This window comes from Chrysemys picta, unplaced genomic scaffold (genome assembly GCF_011386835.1).
Source record: "Chrysemys picta bellii isolate R12L10 unplaced genomic scaffold, ASM1138683v2 scaf18, whole genome shotgun sequence".
In the NCBI taxonomy this organism is placed as follows: Eukaryota; Metazoa; Chordata; order Testudines; family Emydidae; genus Chrysemys; species Chrysemys picta.
Window position 1 is genome coordinate 115296 of NW_027052725.1, and position 17997 is coordinate 133292.

Genomic DNA, 17997 nt, shown 5'->3' on the forward strand with positions numbered 1-17997 from the left:
GCACAAGCTTTGCACCAATTTTCTCAGCCACTCCAAAACGGACCGAACGGGCATACCACTCCATTAACACAGGTAATGCTCACCCAATTAGAACCCCACCCTACCAGGAGTCACCTCATGACAAAACTGCTATACAAAGGGAGATCCAGGACATACTACTGATGGGTATAATCCGCCCCTCTAATAGGTGGTGGGAGGGGAACAGGAGAAAGGACAAAAGAAGTAAGAGATGAAGAGAAAGGAAGGAGGGATGGAGGAAAAGGTAAAACGAAAAGGACAAACCCTAATGTCCCCAGTGATTCTACGGGACAAAATCCCAGGGAGGGAATAAAATTCTGACACATTAAACTAGTGTTTTCCATGCCTAGAATTCAGCTGGCACCAGATGGATCAGACTGAGCAGGTTCCAAAACCTCTTGGAGGCTCTTACCTTCTCAACAGGGACGTCTGTTTTCTAGTAAAATCAGTAAAAGGAAAGGAAAAAACTCGAAAGAGGCTCCTGCTCGCACTCAAATACGTGAACCCTAATACTCTCTCAGTCCTCAAAGAGAGACTTGGAGAAGGAGCGGCGAACAGCAGAGGCTAAGAGCGGGAGTTTGACTGGGAGTTCGCTTGGGGAGAGCTCACTGAGGCTTACATCTGCAGGTTTCTCTGAGTAGTTCCTGCAACAGTTGAGGAAGTTCTTAAGAAGACGGTGATGTGGAAGGTGAGCGATCAGAGATGACCTTGAGCGGATCACTGCAGACTATGTGGCTCTGGGAAGAAGGATAAAGGAGTTTGAGGCGCAAGTGGTGTTCTCGTCCATCCTCCCTGTGCAAGGAAAAGGCCGGGGTAGAGACCGTCGAATCGTGGAAGTCAACGAATGGCTACACAGGTGGTGTTGGAGAGAAGGCTTTGGATTCTTCAACCATGGGATGGTGTTCCAAGAAGGAGGAGTGCTAGGCAGAGACGGGCTCCACCTAACGAAGAGAGAGAAGAGCATCTTCGTCAGCAGGCTGGCTAACCTAGTGAGGAGGGCTTTAAACTAGGTTCACCGGGGGAAGGAGACCAAAGCCCTGAGGTAAGTGGGGAAATGGGATCCTGGGAGGAAGCACAAGCAGGAGAGCGCAAGGGGGGAGGACTCCTGTCTCATGCTGAGAATGAGGGACGATCGATGAGTTATCTTAAGTGCCTATACACAAATGCAAGAAGCCTGGGAAACAAGCTGGGAGAACTGGAAGTCCTGGCACAGTCAGGGAACTATGATGTGATTGGAATAACAGAGACTTGGTGGGATAACTCACATGACTGGAGTACTGTCATGGATGGATATAAACTGTTCAGGAAGGACAGGCAGGGCAGAAAAGGTGGGGGAGTTGCGTTGTATGTAAGAGAGGAGTATGACTGCTCAGAGCTCTGGTATGAAACTGCAGAAAAACCTGACAGTCTCTGGATAAAGTTGAGAAGTGTGAGCAACAAGGGGGATGTCATGGTTGGAGTCTGCTATAGACCACCAGACCAGGGGGATGAGGTGGACGAGGCTTTCTTCTGGCAACTAGCAGAAGTTGCTAGATCGCAGGCCCTGGTTCTCATGGGAGACTTTAATCACCCTGATATCTGCTAGGAGAGCAATACAGCGGTGCACAGACAATCCAGGAAGTTTTTGGAACGTGTAGGGCACAATTTCCTGGTGCAAGTGCTGGAGGAACCAACTAGGGGCAGAGCTTTTCTTGACCTGCTGCTCACAAACAGGGAAGAATTAGTAGGGGAAGCAAAAGTGGATGGGAATCTGGGAGGCAGTGACCATGAGATGGTCGAGTTCAGGATCCTGACACAAGGAAGAAAGGAGAGCAGCAGAATACGGACCCTGGACTTCAGAAAAGCAGACTTTGACTCCCTCAGGGAACAGATGGGCAGGATCCCCTGGGAGAATAACATGAAGGGCAAAGGGGTCCAGGAGAGCTGGCTGTATTTTAAAGAATCCTTATTGCGGTTGCAGGAACAAACCATCCCGATGTGTAGAAAGAATAGTAAATATGGCAGGCGACCAGCTTGGCTAGACAGTGAAATCCTTGCTGATCTTAAACGCAAAAAAGAAGCTTACAAGAAGTGGAAGATTGGAGAAATGACCAGGGAGGAGTATAAAAATATTGCTCAGGCATGCAGGAGTGAAATCAGGAAGGCCAAATCACACTTGGAGTTGCAGCTAGCAAGAGATGTTAAGAGTAACAAGAAGGGTTTCTTCAGGTATGTTAGCAACAAGAAGAAAGTCAAGGAAAGTGTGGGCCCCTTACTGAATGAGGGAGGCAACCTAGTGACCGAGGATGTGGAAAAAGCTAATGTACTCAATGCTTTTTTTGCCTCTGTCTTCACGAACAAGGTCAGCTCCCAGACTGCTGCACTGGGCAGCACAATATGGGGAGAAGGTGACCAGCCCTCTGTGGAGAAAGAAGTGGTTCGGGACTATTTAGAAAAACTGGACGTGCACAACTCCATGGGGCTGGATGCGCTGCATCCAAGGGTGCTAAAGGACTTGGCGGATGAGATTGCACAGCCATTAGCCATTATTTTTGAAAACTCATGGCGATCGAGGGAGGTCCCGGATGACTGGAAAAAGGCTAATGTCGTGCCCATCTTTAAAAAAGGGAAGGAGGAGGATCCAGGGAACTACAGGCCAGTCAGCCTCACCTCAGTCCCTGGAAAAATCATGGAGCAGGTCCTCAAGGAATCAATTATGAAACACTTAGAGGAGAGGAAAGTGATCAGGAACAGTCAGCATGGATTCACGAAGGGGAAGTCGTGCCTGACTAACCTAATTGCCTTCTATGATGAGATAACTGGCTCTGTGGATGAGGGGAAAGCAGTGGATGTGTTATTCCTTGACTTTAGCAAAGCTTTTGATACGCTCTCCCACAGTATTCTTGCCACCAAGTTAAAGAAGTATGGGATGGATGAATGGACTGTAAGGTGGATAGAAAGCTGGCTGGATCGTCGGGCTCAACGGGTAGTGATCAATGGCTCCATGTCTAGTTGGCAGCCGGTTTCAAGCGGAGTAGTGCCCCAAGGGTCGGTCCTGGGGCCGGTTTTGTTTAATATCTTTATTAATGATCTGGAGGATGGCTTTTTCTTCTCTTTTTCTCTGCTGTGTCTTGAGTTTTGTTAATTGATGCAGTCTCTGATGTTTTCTTTCATTTTCTTCTGCTTTTAGTTTGGCCAGCAACACACACACACACACATATACCACTCCTGGTGGTGGGAGGGGAACAAGAGAAAGGACAAAAGAAGTAAGAGATAAAGAGAAAGGAAGGAGGGATGGAGGAAAAGGTAAAACGAAAAGGACAAACCCTAATGTCCCCAGTGATTCTACCAGACAAAATCACAGGGAGGGATTAAAATTCTGCCACCTTGAACTAGTGTTTTCCATGCCCAGAATTCAGTTGGCACCAGATGGATCAGACTGAGCAGGTTCCAAAACCTCTTGGAGGCTCTTACTTTCTAAACAGGGATGTCTGTTTTCTAGTAAAATCAGTAAAAGGAAAGGAGACAACTCGAAAGAGGCTCCTGCTCTCACTCAAATACGTGAATCCTAATACTCTCTCAGTCCTCAAGAGAAACCTCGAGAAGGAGACTTGCTGAAGCAAAGCCACAGGGGTCTCTGAGGTTTCCCTGGCCATGCGCCCCTGTCCTGCCAGGCTGATGTCAGCATCTCTCTCTGAGGTCACCACCTCCCTAACACATTTGACCAATAAGCTGACATCCTGCAAAAGGCCTTTGTGATGTCACTGCCACACCCAACCAAACCCTGAAGTGCTAATGTCCTGCTGCTGGCCTGACACTTTGAAGGTTTGAGGTTGTCATAACTATAAAGGGAAGGGTAACAGCTGTCCTGTGTACAGTCCTCAAGAGAAACCTCGAGAAGGAGACTTGCTGAAGCAAAGCCACAGGGGTCTCTGAGGTTTCCCTGGCCATGCGCCCCTGTCCTGCCTGGCTGATGTCAGCATCTCTCACGGAGATCACCACCTCCCTAACACCTTTGACCAATACGCTGAGGTCCTGAAAAGGCCTTTGTGATGTCACTGCCACACCCACCCATCCCCGGAAGTGCTAATGTCCTGCTGCTGGCCTGACACTTTGAAGGTTTGAGCTACTCTCTGTGGATCACCCCACTCAATGCGTCTTCATTCTAGGAAGCAATCCGGCTAGACGGTAAAACATCAGAGGCTGCTTCCAATGCTACACTCAGTGTTTCCAAAATTAGGAGACTTTATGGCCACAAGAGACCTTTAGAGCATCTCATCTAAGCCCCTGCATATCATAGGCTTCCTGTATAGGACAATAGTTACTTTTTGGGCAGAAACATTCCACAAAGGCATTTAGTCTTCATTCAATGACATCAAGAGATGGAGAATCCACCACTTTCCCATTTAGTGAGTGCCAGGGGGCTCCATTTCCCCTTCCACTAGCACCCCATTTACAGTGAGCCAGAGCAGTACCTGCAGCAGGGAGTAGGAGTTGCTGATGTTCACAAAGGCACAGCCCTTGCAGTGTCAACTTCGCACGAGGGGAGGTGAAGAGCACCCCCAGCAACACACACACACACACCACTCTTGGTGGTGGGAGGGGAACAAGAGAAAGGAAGGAGGGATGGAGGAAAAGGTAAAACGAAAAGGACAAACCCTAATATCCCCAGTGATTCTACGGCACAAAATCCCAGGTGGGCTATAAAATTCTGCCACCTTGAACTAGTGTTTTCCATGCCTAGAATTCAGCTGGCACCAGATGGATCAGACTGAGCAGGTTAAAAACCTCTCCAAGGCTCTTACCTTCTCAACAGGCACGTCTGTTTTCTAGTAAAATCAATAAAAGGAGAAAACTCGAAAGAGGCTCCTGCTCGCACTCACATACGTCTCCCACAGTATTCTTGCCGCCAAGTTAAAGAAGTATGGGCTGGATGAATGGACTGTAAGCTGGATAGAAAGCTGGCTGGATCGTCGGGCTCAACGGGTAGTGATCAATGGCTCCATGTCTAGTTGGCAGCCAGTTTCAAGCGGAGTGCCCCAAGGGTCGCCCCTGGGGCCGGTTTTGTTTAATATCTTTATTAATGATCTGGAGGATGGTGTGGACTGCACTCTCAGCAAGTTTGCAGGTGACACTCAACTAGGAGGCGTGGTAGATACACTCGAGGGTAGGGATCGGATACAGAGGGACCTAGACACATTAGAGGATTGGGCCGAAAAAAACCTGATGAGGTTCAACAAGGACAAGTGCAGAGTCCTGCACTTAGGACGGAAGAATCCCATGCACTGCTACAGACTAGGGACCGAATGGCTAGGTAGCAGTTCTGCAGAAAAGGACCTAGGGGTCACAGTGGATGAGAAGCTGGATATGAGTCAACAGTGTGCTCTTGTTGCCAAGAAGGCTAACGGCATTTTGGGCTGTATAAGTAGGGGCATTGCCAGCAGATCGAGGAACGTGATCGTTCCCCTTTATTCGACATTGGTGAGGCCTGATCTGGAATACTGTGTCCAGTTTGGGGACCCACACTACAAGAAGGATGAGGAAAAATTGGAAAGAGTCCAGCGGAGGGCAACAAAAATGATTAGGGGTCTGGAGCACATGACTTATGAGGAGAGGCTGAGGGAACTGGGATTGTTTAGTCTCCAGAAGAGAAGAATGAGGGGGGATTTGATAGCAGCCTTCAACTACGTGAAGGGGGGTTCCAAAGAGGATGGAGCTCGGCTGTTCTCAGTGGTGGCAGATGACAGAATAAGGAGGAATGGTCTCAAGTTGCAGTGGGGGAGGTCCAGGTTGGATATCAGGAAAAACTATTTCACTAGGAGGGTGGTGAAACACTGGAATGCGTTACCTAGGGAGGTGGTGGAGTCTCCTTCCTCGGAGGTTTTTAAGGCCCGGCTTGACAAAGCCCTGGCTGGGATGATTTAGCTGGGAATTGGTCCTGCTTTGATCAGGGGGTTGGACTAGATGACGTCTTGAGGTCCGTTCCAACTCTGATATTCTATGATTCTATGATTCTAACAGGGACGTCTGTTTTCTAGTAAAATCAGTAAAAGGAAAGGAGAAAACTCGAAAGAGGCTCCTGCTCGCACTCACATACGTCAACCCTAACACTCTCTCAGTCCTCAAAGAGAGACCTCGAGAAGGAGACTTGCTGAAGCAAAGCCACAGGGGTCCACCACTTTCCCTTTTAGTGAGTGCCAGGGGGCTCCATTTCCCCTTCCACTAGCACCCCATTTACAGTGAGCCAGAGCAGTACCTGCAGCAAGGAGCAGGAGTTGCTGATGTTCACAGAGGCACAGCCCCTGCAGTGTCTCAGGAATCTGGCGCAAGTGCCGGATGATGCGGAGCTGGTGCATCACTTTGGACGTGACGTCCTCCTGCTGCAAGGGAACGAGAACCTGTCAGAGACTCAAACGCCCCGAGGAATCAGCGGGAATTAAGGGCACCTGGAACCAGCACTACTTCCACCCATCACCTGCCCACCACTGAGGGATAAATTCACCTCCTGAACCCCAGAATGGAGTCTTCTTGTCCTTTCTAGTAACCTCCAGTGCCAACCCCCCTCCTTGAAGGATGAGCTCCTGCTATCTCCCCCTCAGTGCCCTTGACAGCTGTTCCACCTCCAAACCACAGCTCAAGTTATTAGTACCTTTGGACACAGACTGGCTAACCTAGTGAGGAGGGCTTTAAACTAGGTTCGAACGGGACAGGTGAGCAAAGCCCACAGGTAAGTGGGGAACATGGAGACCGGGGAGATGGGTCAAAAACGAGAGGGAGTGTGGGCTATATTGTCAGAGGGAAAGGAGGGTCAGGACAAAACTGGGAGGAAAGATCAAACCAGTATCTTAGATGCCTATATACAAATGCGAGAAGTATGGGGAATAAGCAGGAAGAACTGGAAGTGCTAATAAATAAATACAACTATGACATTGTTGGCATCACTGAAACTTGGTGGGATAATACACATGATTGGAATGTTGGTGTGGATGGGTACAGCTTGCTCAGGAAGGATAGACAGGGGAAAAAGGGAGGAGGTGTTGCCTTGTATATTAAAAATGTACACACTTGGACTGAGGTAGAGATGGACATAGGAGACGGAAGTGTTGAGAGTCTCTGGGTTAGGCTAAAAGGGGTAAAAAACAAGGGAGATGTCATGCTAGGAGTCTACTACAGGCCACCTAACCAGGTGGAAGAGGTGGATGAGGCTTTTTTTAAGCAACTAACAAAATCATCCAAAGCCCAAGATTTGGTGGTGATGGGGGACTTCAACTATCCGGCTATATGTTGGGAAAATAACACAGCGGGGCACAGACTATCCAACAAATTCCTGGACTGCATTGGAGACAACTTTTTATTTCAGAAGGTTGAAAAAGCTACTAGGGGGGAAGCTGTTCTAGACTTGATTTTAACAAATAGGGAGGAACTCGTTGAGAATTTGAAAGTAGAAGGCAGCCTGGGTGAAAGTGATCATGAAATCATAGAGTTTGCAATTCTAAGGAAGGGTAGAAGGGAGAACAGCAAAATAGAGACAATGGATTTCAGGAAGGCAGATTTTGGTAAGCCCAGAGAGCTGATAGGTAAGGTCCCATGGGAATCAAGACTGAGGGGAAAAACAACTGAGGAGAGTTGGCAGTTTTTCAAAGGGACACTATTAAGGGCCCAAAAGCAAGCTATTCCGCTGGTTAGGAAAGATAGAAAATGTGGCAAAAGACCACCTTGGCTTAACCATGAGATCTTGCATGATCTAAAAAATAAAAAGGAGTCATATAAAAAATGGAAACTGGGACAGATTACAAAGGATGAATATAGGCAAACAACACAGGAATGCAGGGGCAAGATTAGAAAGGCAAAGGCACAAAATGAGCTCAAACTAGCTACGGGAATAAAGGGAAACAAGAAGACTTTTTATCAATACGTTAGAAGCAAGAGGAAGACCAAAGACAGGGTAGGCCCACTGCTTAGTGAAGAGGGAGAAACAGTAACAGGAAACTTGGAAATGGCGGAGATGCTTAATGACTTCTTTGTTTCGGTCTTCACCGAGAAGTCTGAAGGAATGCCTAACATAGTGAATGCTAATGGGAAGGGGGTAGGTTTAGCAGATAAAATAAAAAAAAAACAAGTTAAAAATCACTTAGAAAAGTTAGATGCCTGCAAGTCACCAGGGCCTGATGAAATGCATCCTAGAATACTCAAGGAGCTAATAGAGGAGGTATCTGAGCCTCTAGCTATTATCTTTGGAAAATCATGGGAGACGGGAGAGATTCCAGAAGACTGGAAAAGGGCAAGTATAGTGCCCATCTATAAAAAGGGAAATAAAAACAACCCAGGAAACTACAGACCAGTGAGTTTAACTTCTGTGCCAGGGAAGATAACGGAGCAAGTAATTAAGGAAATCATCTGCAAACACTTGGAAGGTGGTAAGGTGATAGGGAACAGCCAGCATGGATTTGTGAAGAACAAATCACGTCAAACCAATCTGATAGCTTTCTTTGATAGGATAACGAGCCTTGTAGAGAAGGGTGAGGCTGTGGATGTGGTATACCTAGACTTTAGTAAGGCATTTGATACGGTCTCGCATGATATTCTTATTGATAAACTAGGCAAATACAATTTAGATGGGGCTGCTATAAGGTGGGTGCATAACTGGCTGGATAACCGTACTCAGGGAGTTGTTATTAATAGTTCCCAATCCTGCTGGAAAGGCATAACGAGTGGGGTATCGCAGGGGTCTGTTTTGGGACCGGCGCTGTTCAATATCTTCATCAACGACTTAGATATTGGCATAGAAAGTACGCTTATTAAGTTTGCGGATGATACCAAACTGGGAGGGATTGCAACTGCTTTGGAGGACAGGGTCATAATTCAAAATGATCTGGACAAATTGGAGAAATGGTCTGAGTTAAACAGGATGAAGTTTAACAAAGACAAATGCAAAGTGCTCCACTTAGGAAGGAACAATCAGTTTCACACATACAGAATGGGAAGAGACTGTCTAGGAAGGAGTACGGCAGAAAGGGATCTAGGGGTTATAGTGGACCACAAGCTAAATATGAGTCAACAGTGTGATGCTCTTGCAAAAAAAGCAAACCTGATTCTGGGATGTATTAACAGGTGTGTTGTGAGCAAGACACGAGAAGTCATTCTTCCGCTCTACTCTGCTCTGGTTAGGCCTCAGCTGGAGTATTGTGTCCAGTTCTGGGCACCGCATTTTAAAAAAGATGTGGAGAAATTGGAAAGGGTCCAGAGAAGAGCAACAAGAATGATTAAAGGTCTTGAGAACATGACCTATGAAGGAAGGCTGAAAGAATTGGGTTTGTTTAGTTTGGAAAAGAGAAGACTGAGAGGAGACATGATAGCAGTTTTCAGGTATTTCAAAGGGTGTCATAAGGAGGAGGGAGAAAACTTGTTCACCTTAGCCTCTAAGGATAGAACCAGAAGCAATGGGTTTAAACTACAGCAAGGGAGGTCTAGGTTGGACATTAGGAAAAAGTTCCTAACTGTCAGGGTGGTTAAACACTGGAATAAATTGCCGAGGGAGGTTGTGGAATCTCCATCTCTTGAGATATTTAAGAGTAGGTTAGATAAATGTCTATCAGGGATGGTCTAGATGGTATTTGGTCCTGCTATGCGGGCAGGGGACTGGACTCGATGACCTCTCGAGGTCCCTTCCAGTCCGATAATCTATGAATGTATGAAAAAAACACTGTTCTCCACCCCCACCAAGGTTGGCCAGGGAGGCGGCTCTAGCGGGGGGGCAGGAGGGATTCTGGCAGCAGTGAAGTGGGTTGCGGGGAAGTTGAGATCTTGCCCCAAGTCATCCCAGACACTAATGCTAAGCCACAGGATGGCAGCATCTAGTGTCATTGGAGTTCAACCACTATTTCAACCCCACAGTTTTGGATCAACTTCCCACAAGGGGAAGTGAAGAGCACCCCCAGCAACACACACACACACACCACTCCTGGTGGTGGGAGGCTAACAGGAGAAAGGACAAAAGAAATAAGAGATGAAGAGAAAGGAACGAGGGATGGAGGAAAAGGTAAAACAAAAAGGACAAACCCTAATGTCCCCAGTGATTCTACGGCACAAAATCCAAGGGATGGAATAAAATTCTGCCATCTTAAACTACTGTTTTCCATGCCTAGAATTCAGCTGGCACCAGATGGATCAGACTGAGCAGCTGCCAAAACCTCTTGGAGGCTCTTACCTTCTAAACAGGAACGTCTGTTTTCTAGTAAAATCAGTAAAAGGAAAGGAGAAAACTCGAAAGAGGCTCCTGCACGCACTCACGTACGTCAACCCTAATACTCTCTCAGTCCTAAAAGAGAGACCCCGAGAAGGAGACTTGCTGAAGCAAAGCCACCGGGTCTCTGAGGTTTCCCTGGCCCTGTGCTCCTGTCCTGCCAGGCTGATGTCAGCATCTCTCTCTGAGGTCACCACCTCCCTAACACCTTTGACCAATAAGCTGACATCCTGCAAAAGGCCTTTGTGATGTCACTGCCACACCCAACCAAACCCTGAAGTGCTAATGTCCTGCTGCTGGCCTGACACTTTGAAGGTTTGAGGTTGTCATAACTATAAAGGGAAGGGTAACAGCTGTCCTGTGTACAGTCCTCAAGTACTATAAAATCCTCCTGGCCAGAGACTCCAAAATCCTTTTCCCTGTAAAGGGTTAAGAAGCTCAGGTAACCTGGCTGGCATCTGACCTAAAGGACCAATAAGGGGACAAGATACTTTCAAATCTTGGGGAGGGGAAGGCTTTTGTTTGTGTTCTTTGTTTGTGTGGGTGTTCGCCCTCGGGACTGAGAGGGACCAGACATCAATCCAGGTTCTCCACATCTTTCTAAACAAGTCTCTCCTATTTCAAACAAGGCGTGTTAGTTTTCCTTTGTTTTCTCAACTTGTAAATGTACCTTTTCCTAGAGTGTTTATCTTTGTTTGCTGTACTTTGAACCTAAGACTAGAGGGGAGTCCTCTGAGCTCTTTAAGTTTGATTACCCTGTAAGGTTAATTTCCATACTGATTTTAAAGAGATGATTTTTACCTTTTTCTTTAATTAAAAGCCTTATTTTTAAGAACCGGATTGATTTTTCCTTGTTTTAAGATCCAAGGAGTTTGGATCTTGATTCACCAGGAGTTGGTGGGAGGAAGGAGGGGAATGGTTAATTTCTCCTTCTTTTAGATCCAAGGGGGTTGGATCTGTATTCACCAGAAGTTGGTGGGAGGAAGGAGGGGGGATGGTTTATTTCTCCTTGTTTTAAGATCCAAGGGGTTTGGATCTGTATTCACCAGGGAATTGCTGAAAGGTTTCTCAAGGCTACCCAGGGGAGGAAATTAGCCTTGGGATGGTGGTTAAGCTTAGAAGTTTTCATGCAGGCCCCTACATTTGTACCCTAAACTTCAAAGTGGGGATACAGCCTTGACACAGGTACTCTCTGTGGATCACCCCACTCAATGCGTCTTCATTCTAGGAAGCAAGCCGGCTAGACAGTAAAACATCAGAGGCTGCTCCCAATACTACACTCAGTGTTTCCAAAATTTGTAGACTTTATGGCCAGAAGAGACCTTTAGAGCATCTAATCTAACCCGCTGCATATCATAGGCCTACTGTATAGTACAAGAGTTACTTTTTGGGCACACACATTCCAGAAAGGCATCTAGTCTTCATTCAATGACATTAAGAGATGGAGAATCCAACACTTTCCCTTTTAGTGAATGCCAGGGGGCTCCATTTCCCCTTCCACTAGCTCCCCATTTACAGTGAGCCAGAGCAGTACCTGCAGCAGGGAGCGGGAGTTGCTGAAGGCCTCAGAGGAACAGCCCCTTCAGTGTCTCAGGCACCTGGCGCAAGTGCCGGATGATTCCGAGCTGGTGCATCCCTTTGGCCGTGACGTCTTCCTGCTGCAAGGGAATGAGAACCTGTCAGAGACTCAAACGCCCCGAGGAATCAGGGGGAATTAAGGGCACCTGGAACCAGTAGTATTTCCACCCAGCACCTGCCCACCGCTCAGGGATGAATTCACCTCCTGAACCCAAGAATGGAGTCTTCTTGTCCTTTCTAGTATCCTGCAGTGCCAACCCCCCTCCTTGTAGGATTAGCTCCTGCTACCTCCCGCTCAGTGTTTTTGACAGCTGTTCCACCTCCAAACCACACCTCAAGTTATCAGAACCCTGTTCTCCACCCCCACCCAGGTTGGCCAGGGAGGCTGCTCTAGCAGGGGGGCAGGAGGGATTCTGCCAGAAGTGAAGTGGTTTGAGGGGAGGTTGAGATCTTCCCCAAGTCATCCCAGACACTAATGCTAAGCCACAGGATGGCAGCATCTTGTGTCAGTGGAGTCCAAGCACTATTTCAACCCCACAGTTTTGGATCAACTTCCCACAATAGGAGGTGAAGATCACCCCCAGCAACACGCACACACACACACACACACACACACCACTCCTGGTGGTGGCAGGGGAACAGGAGAAAGGACAAAAGAAGTAAGAGATGAAGAGAAAGGAAGGAGGGATGGTGGAAAAGGTAAAATGAAAAGGACAAACCCTAATGTCCCCAGTGATTCAACGGGACAAAATCCCGTGTGGACTACAAAATTCTGTCACCTTGAACTAGTGTTTTCCATGCCTAGAATTCAACGGGCACCAGGTGGATCAGACTGAGAAGGTTCAAAAACCTCTCGGAGGCTCTTACCTTCTAAACAGGGACGTCTGTTTTCGAGTAAAATCAGTAAAAGGAAAGGAGAAAACTCGAAAGAGGCTCCTGCTCGCACTCACATACGTGAACCCTAATACTCTCTCAGTCCTCAAAGAGAGACCTCGAAAAGGAGACTTGCTAAAGCAAAGCCACAGGGGTCTCTGAGGTTTCCCTGGCCCTGCGCCCCTGTCCTGCCTGACTGATGTCAGCATCTCTCTCTGAGGTCACCACCTCCCTAACACCTTTGACCAATATGCTGAGATACTGCATGTAGCGGGGCGGCCTGGCTCCCAGGTGCCCCAGGAAGTCAAGGCCACCGCGGCCTGTCCCCACCCCCCGGAAGTCAAGGGGCGGGACAGGAAGTATAAAGGCCAAGCCACAGCGCTCAGTAGCTGGCCGGCAGCGGGAGAGGACAGACGCTGGTGCCCGAGCTCCCGCGGACCTGAGCCTGCCGAGAGCCCGGTATCCTGAGGAGGACTGGCCGGAAGGGACGAGCCCCACCCCGGAACTACTACACTGCAAAAGGCCTTTGTGATGTCACTGCCACACCCACTCATCCCCTGAAGTGCTAATGTCCTGCTGCTGGCCTGACACTTTGAAGGTTTCAGCTACTCTCTGAGGATCACCCCACTCGATGCGTCTTCATTCTAGGAAGCAAGCCGGCTAGACAGTAAAGCATCAGAGGCTGCTCCCAATGCTACACTCAGTGTTTCCAAAATTACTACACTTTATGGCCAGAAGAGACTTTTAGAGCATCTCATCTAACCCCCTCCATATCATAGGCCTCCTGTATAGTACAATAGTTACTTTTTGGGCACACACATTCCAGAAAGGCATCTAGTCTTCATTCAATGACATCAAGAGATGGAGAATCCACCACTTTCCCTTTTAGTGAGTGCCAGGGGGCTCCATTTCCCCTTCCACTAGCTCGCCATTTACAGGGAGACAGAGCAGTACCTGCAACAGAGAGCGGGAGTTGCTGAAGGCCTCAGAGGCGCAGCCCCTGCAGTGTCTCAGGCACCTGGCGCAAGTGGCGGATGATGCGGGTGCATCACTTTGGCCGTGACGTCCTCCTCCTGCAAGGGAACGAGAACCTGTCAGAGACTCAAATGCCCCGAGGAATCAGGGGCAATTAAGAACACCTGGAACCAGCAGTATTTACACCCTGCACCTGCCCACCACTGAGGGATGAATTCACCTCCTGAACCCCAGAATGGAGTCTTCTTGTCCTTTCTAGTAATCTCCAGTGCCAACCCCCGTCCTTGTAGGGTGAGCTCCTGCTACCTCCCCCTCAGTGCCCTTGACAGCTGTTCCACCTCCAAACCACAGCTCAAGTTATCAGAACCCTCTTCTCCACCCCCACCCAGGTTGGGCAGGGATGCGGCTCTAGCAGGGGGGGCAGGTGGGATTCTGGCAGCAGTGAAGTGGGTTGCGGGGAGGTTGAGATCTTGCCCCAAGTCATCCCAGACACTAATGCTAAACCACACGATGGCAGCATCTAGTGTCAGTGTAGTCCAAGCACTATTTCAACTATACAGTTTTGGATGAACTCCCCACAAGGGGAGGTGAAGAGCACCCCCAGCAACACACACACAAACACACACACACAAACCACTCCCGGTGGTGGGAGGGGAACAGGAGAAAGGACAAAAGAAGTAAGAGATGAAGAGAAAGGAAGGAGGGAGGGAGGAAAAGGTAAAACGAAAAGGACAAACACTAATGTCCCCAGTGATTCTACGGGACAAAATCACAGGGAGGGAATAAAATTCTGCCACCTTGAACTAGTGTTTTCCATGCTTAGAATTCAGCTGGCACCAGGTGGATCAGACTGAACAGGATACAAACCTCTCCGAGGCACTTACTTTCCTCAAAGAGAGACCTCAAGGAGGAGACTTGCTGAAGCAAAGCCAGAGGGGTCTCTGAGGTTTCCCTGGCCCTCATGTCAGCATCTCTCTCTGATGTCAGCATCTCTCTCTGAGGTCACCACCTCCCTAACACATTTGACCAATAAGCTGACGTCCTGCAAAAGGCCTTTGTGATGTCACTGCCACACCCAACCAAACCCTGAAGTGCTAATGTCCTCCTGCTGGCCTGACACTTTGAAGGTTTGAGCTACTCTGTGTGAATCACCCCACTCAATGGGTCTTCATTCTAGGAAGCAAACCGGCTAGACAATAAAACATCAGAGGCTGCTCCCAATGCTACACTCCGTGTTTCCAAAATTACTACACTTTATGGCCAGAAGAGACCTTTAGAGCATCTAATCTAAGCCCCTGCATATCATGGGCTTCCTGTATAGTACAATAGTTACTTTTTGGGTACAAACATTCCAGAAAGGTATCTAGTCTAAATTAAATGACATTAAGAGATGGAGAATCCATCACTTTCCCTTTTAGTGAGTGCCAGGGGGCTCCATTTCCCCTTCCACTAGCTCCCCATTTACAGTGAGCCAGAGCAGTACCTGCAGCAGGGAGCGGGAGTTCCTGAAGGCCTCAGAGGCGCAGCCCGTGCAGTGTCTCAGGCACGTGGCGTAAGTGCAGGATGATGCGGATCTGGTGCATCATTTTGGCCGTGACGTCCTCCTGCTGCAAGGGAACGAGAACCTGTCAGAGACTCAAATGCCCCGAGGAATCAGGGGGAATTAAGGGAACCTGGAACCAGCAGTATTTCCACCCAGCACCTGCCCATCAATGAGAGATGAATTCACCTCCTGAACCCCAAAATGGAGTCTTCTTCTCCTTTCTAGAAACCTCCAGAGCCAACCCCCCTCCTTGTAGGGTGAGCTCCTGCTACCTCCTGCTCAGTGCCCTTCACAGATATTCCACCTCCAAACCACAGCTCAAGTCATCAGAACCCTCTTCTCCACCCCGACACAGGTTGGGCTGGGAGGCGGCTCTAAGAGGCTGTGCAGGAGGGATTCTGACAGCAGTGAAGTAGGTTGCAGGGAGGTTGAGATCTTGACCCAAGTCATCCCAGACACTAATGCTAAGTCACACAATGGCAGCATCTACTGTCAGTGGGGTCCAAGCACTATTTCAACCCCACAGTTTTGGATCAACTCCCCAGAAGGGGAGGAGAAGAGAACCATCAGCACCACACACACACACACACACACACACACACACACACACACACACACACACACACACACACACACACACACACACACACACACACACACACACACACCACTCCTGGTGGTGTGAGGGGAACAAGAGAAAGGACAAAAGAAGTAAGAGATGAAGAGAAAGGAAGGAGGGATGGAGGAAAAGGAAAAGGACAAACCCTAATGTCCCCATGTCGGACATCAGGAATGGTAACATACATAAGCCAGTATGTGAACACTTCAATCTCCCTGGTCATTCTATTACAGATTTAAAAGTCACTATCATGAACAAAAAAAACTTCAGAAACAGACTTCAAAGAGAAACAGCAGAACTAAAATTCATTTGCAAATTCAACACCATTAATCTGGGCTTGAATAGGGACTGGGAGTGGCTGGCTCACTACAGAAGCAGCTTTTCCTCTCCTGGAATTGACACCTCCTCATCTATTATTGGGAGTGGACTACATCCACCCTGATTTTTGAATTGGCCCTGTCAACACTGGTTCTCCACTTGTGAAGTAACTCCCTGCTCTCCATGTGTCAGTATATAATGCCTGCATCTGTAACTTTCACTCTATGCATCCGAAGAAGTGAGGTTTTTACTCACGAAAGCTTATGCCCAAATAAATCTGTTAGTCTTTAAGGTGCCACCAGACTCCTTGTTGTTTTTGTAGATACAGACTAACATGGCTACCCCCTGATACTTGACACCATGCAAGGCACTAAATTTAGCCGTATGGAGTGGAAATCCATCAACCCCAACAAAAAACTTGCACAGATACAGACAGACATCATCTTCCTCTCCAAATGCAAACAGATGGACATCATACCAAAAGGACTGAAGGTAAAAAATCCATTGCAATCAACATACTACACTGAGTATGGTGAGAGATTGTGCCACACACTCTCTCAAAGAAACTGAGGAACCACCTGATCAGCATCCTGTACAGCAGACAGGAGAAGATCAAGAATGAGCTCTCAGAACTGGAGACTCTCATACAATACCAGCCTTCTACACAAACTTCCACGTGGCTGGACTTTACAAAAATGAGACAAGCCATTTACAATGCACACTTCACTTCTCTACAGAGGAAAAAGGACTGTAAGTTATCTAAACTAATACCTGCCACTAGGGGCTATAACAATGGTACCCTCAACTCATCTAACAACATTGTCAATCTTTCCAACCACACGCTTAGCCCAGCAGAAGAGTCTGTCCTATCTCGGGGACTCTCTTTCTGTCCCACCGTCCCCACGAACATGATACAGTTCTGCGGTGATCTGGAAGCCTACTTTCCTCGTCTCCGACTCAAGGAATATTTTCAACGCACCACTGAACAGTGCACTGACCCACAGGAACCCTCCTACCAACACTACAAAAAGAAGAATTCTGCGTGGACTCCTCCTGACGGTCGAAATGACAGACTGGACCTCTACATAGAGTGTTTCCGCAGACGTGCACAGGCTGAAATTGTGGACAAACAACATCACTTGTCCCATAACCTCAGCCGTACAGAACGCAATGCCATCCACAGCCTCAGAAACAACTCTGACATTATCATCAAAGGGGCTGACAAAGGAGGTGCTGTAGTCATAATGAACAGGTCAGATTATGAACAGGAGGCTGCCAGGCAACTCTCCAAGACCACATTCTACAGGCCACTATCCTCTGATCCCACTGAGGAATACCAAAAGAAACTACACCATCTGCTCAAGAAACTCCCAGCTATAGTACGGGAACAAATCTACATGGACACACCCCCAGAACCCCGACCAGGGGTATTCTATCTGCTACCCAAGATCCATAAACCCGGAAACCCTGGACGCCCCATCATCTCAGGCATTGGCACTCTGACGGCAGGATTATCTGGCTATTTGGCCTCTCTCCTCAGGCCCTATGCTACCAGCACTCCCAGCTATCTTCGAGACACCACCAACTTCCTGAGGAAACTACAATGCATTGATGTTCTTCCTGGAAACACCATCCTGGCCACCATGCATGTAGAAGCACTTTATACCAATATTCTACATGAGGATGGACTACAAGCTGTCAGGAACAGTATCCCTGATGAGGCCACAGCAAGCCTGGTGGCTGAGCTTTGTGACTTTGTCCTCACCCACAACCACTTCAGATTTGGGGACAACTTATACCTTCAAGTCAGTGGCACTGCTATGGGTACTCGCATGGCCCCACAGTATGCCA

General features: G+C 48.1%; 1 long non-coding RNA gene across 2 annotated transcripts in view; it reads right to left on the reverse strand.

Annotated features, from left to right (window-relative positions):
• The window catches only part of LOC135977718 (uncharacterized), an 85769-nt gene that overhangs the window by 19629 nt on the left and 48143 nt on the right, over positions 1-17997 (reverse strand). For both annotated transcript variants that reach the window (XR_010595138.1, XR_010595137.1), the window contains 4 exons: positions 15150-15273; positions 13646-13764; positions 11775-11898; positions 6254-6377 (listed from right to left, as the gene is read on the reverse strand). This is a non-coding gene — a long non-coding RNA (uncharacterized LOC135977718). The remainder of the gene's footprint in view (positions 1-6253; positions 6378-11774; positions 11899-13645; positions 13765-15149; positions 15274-17997) is intronic.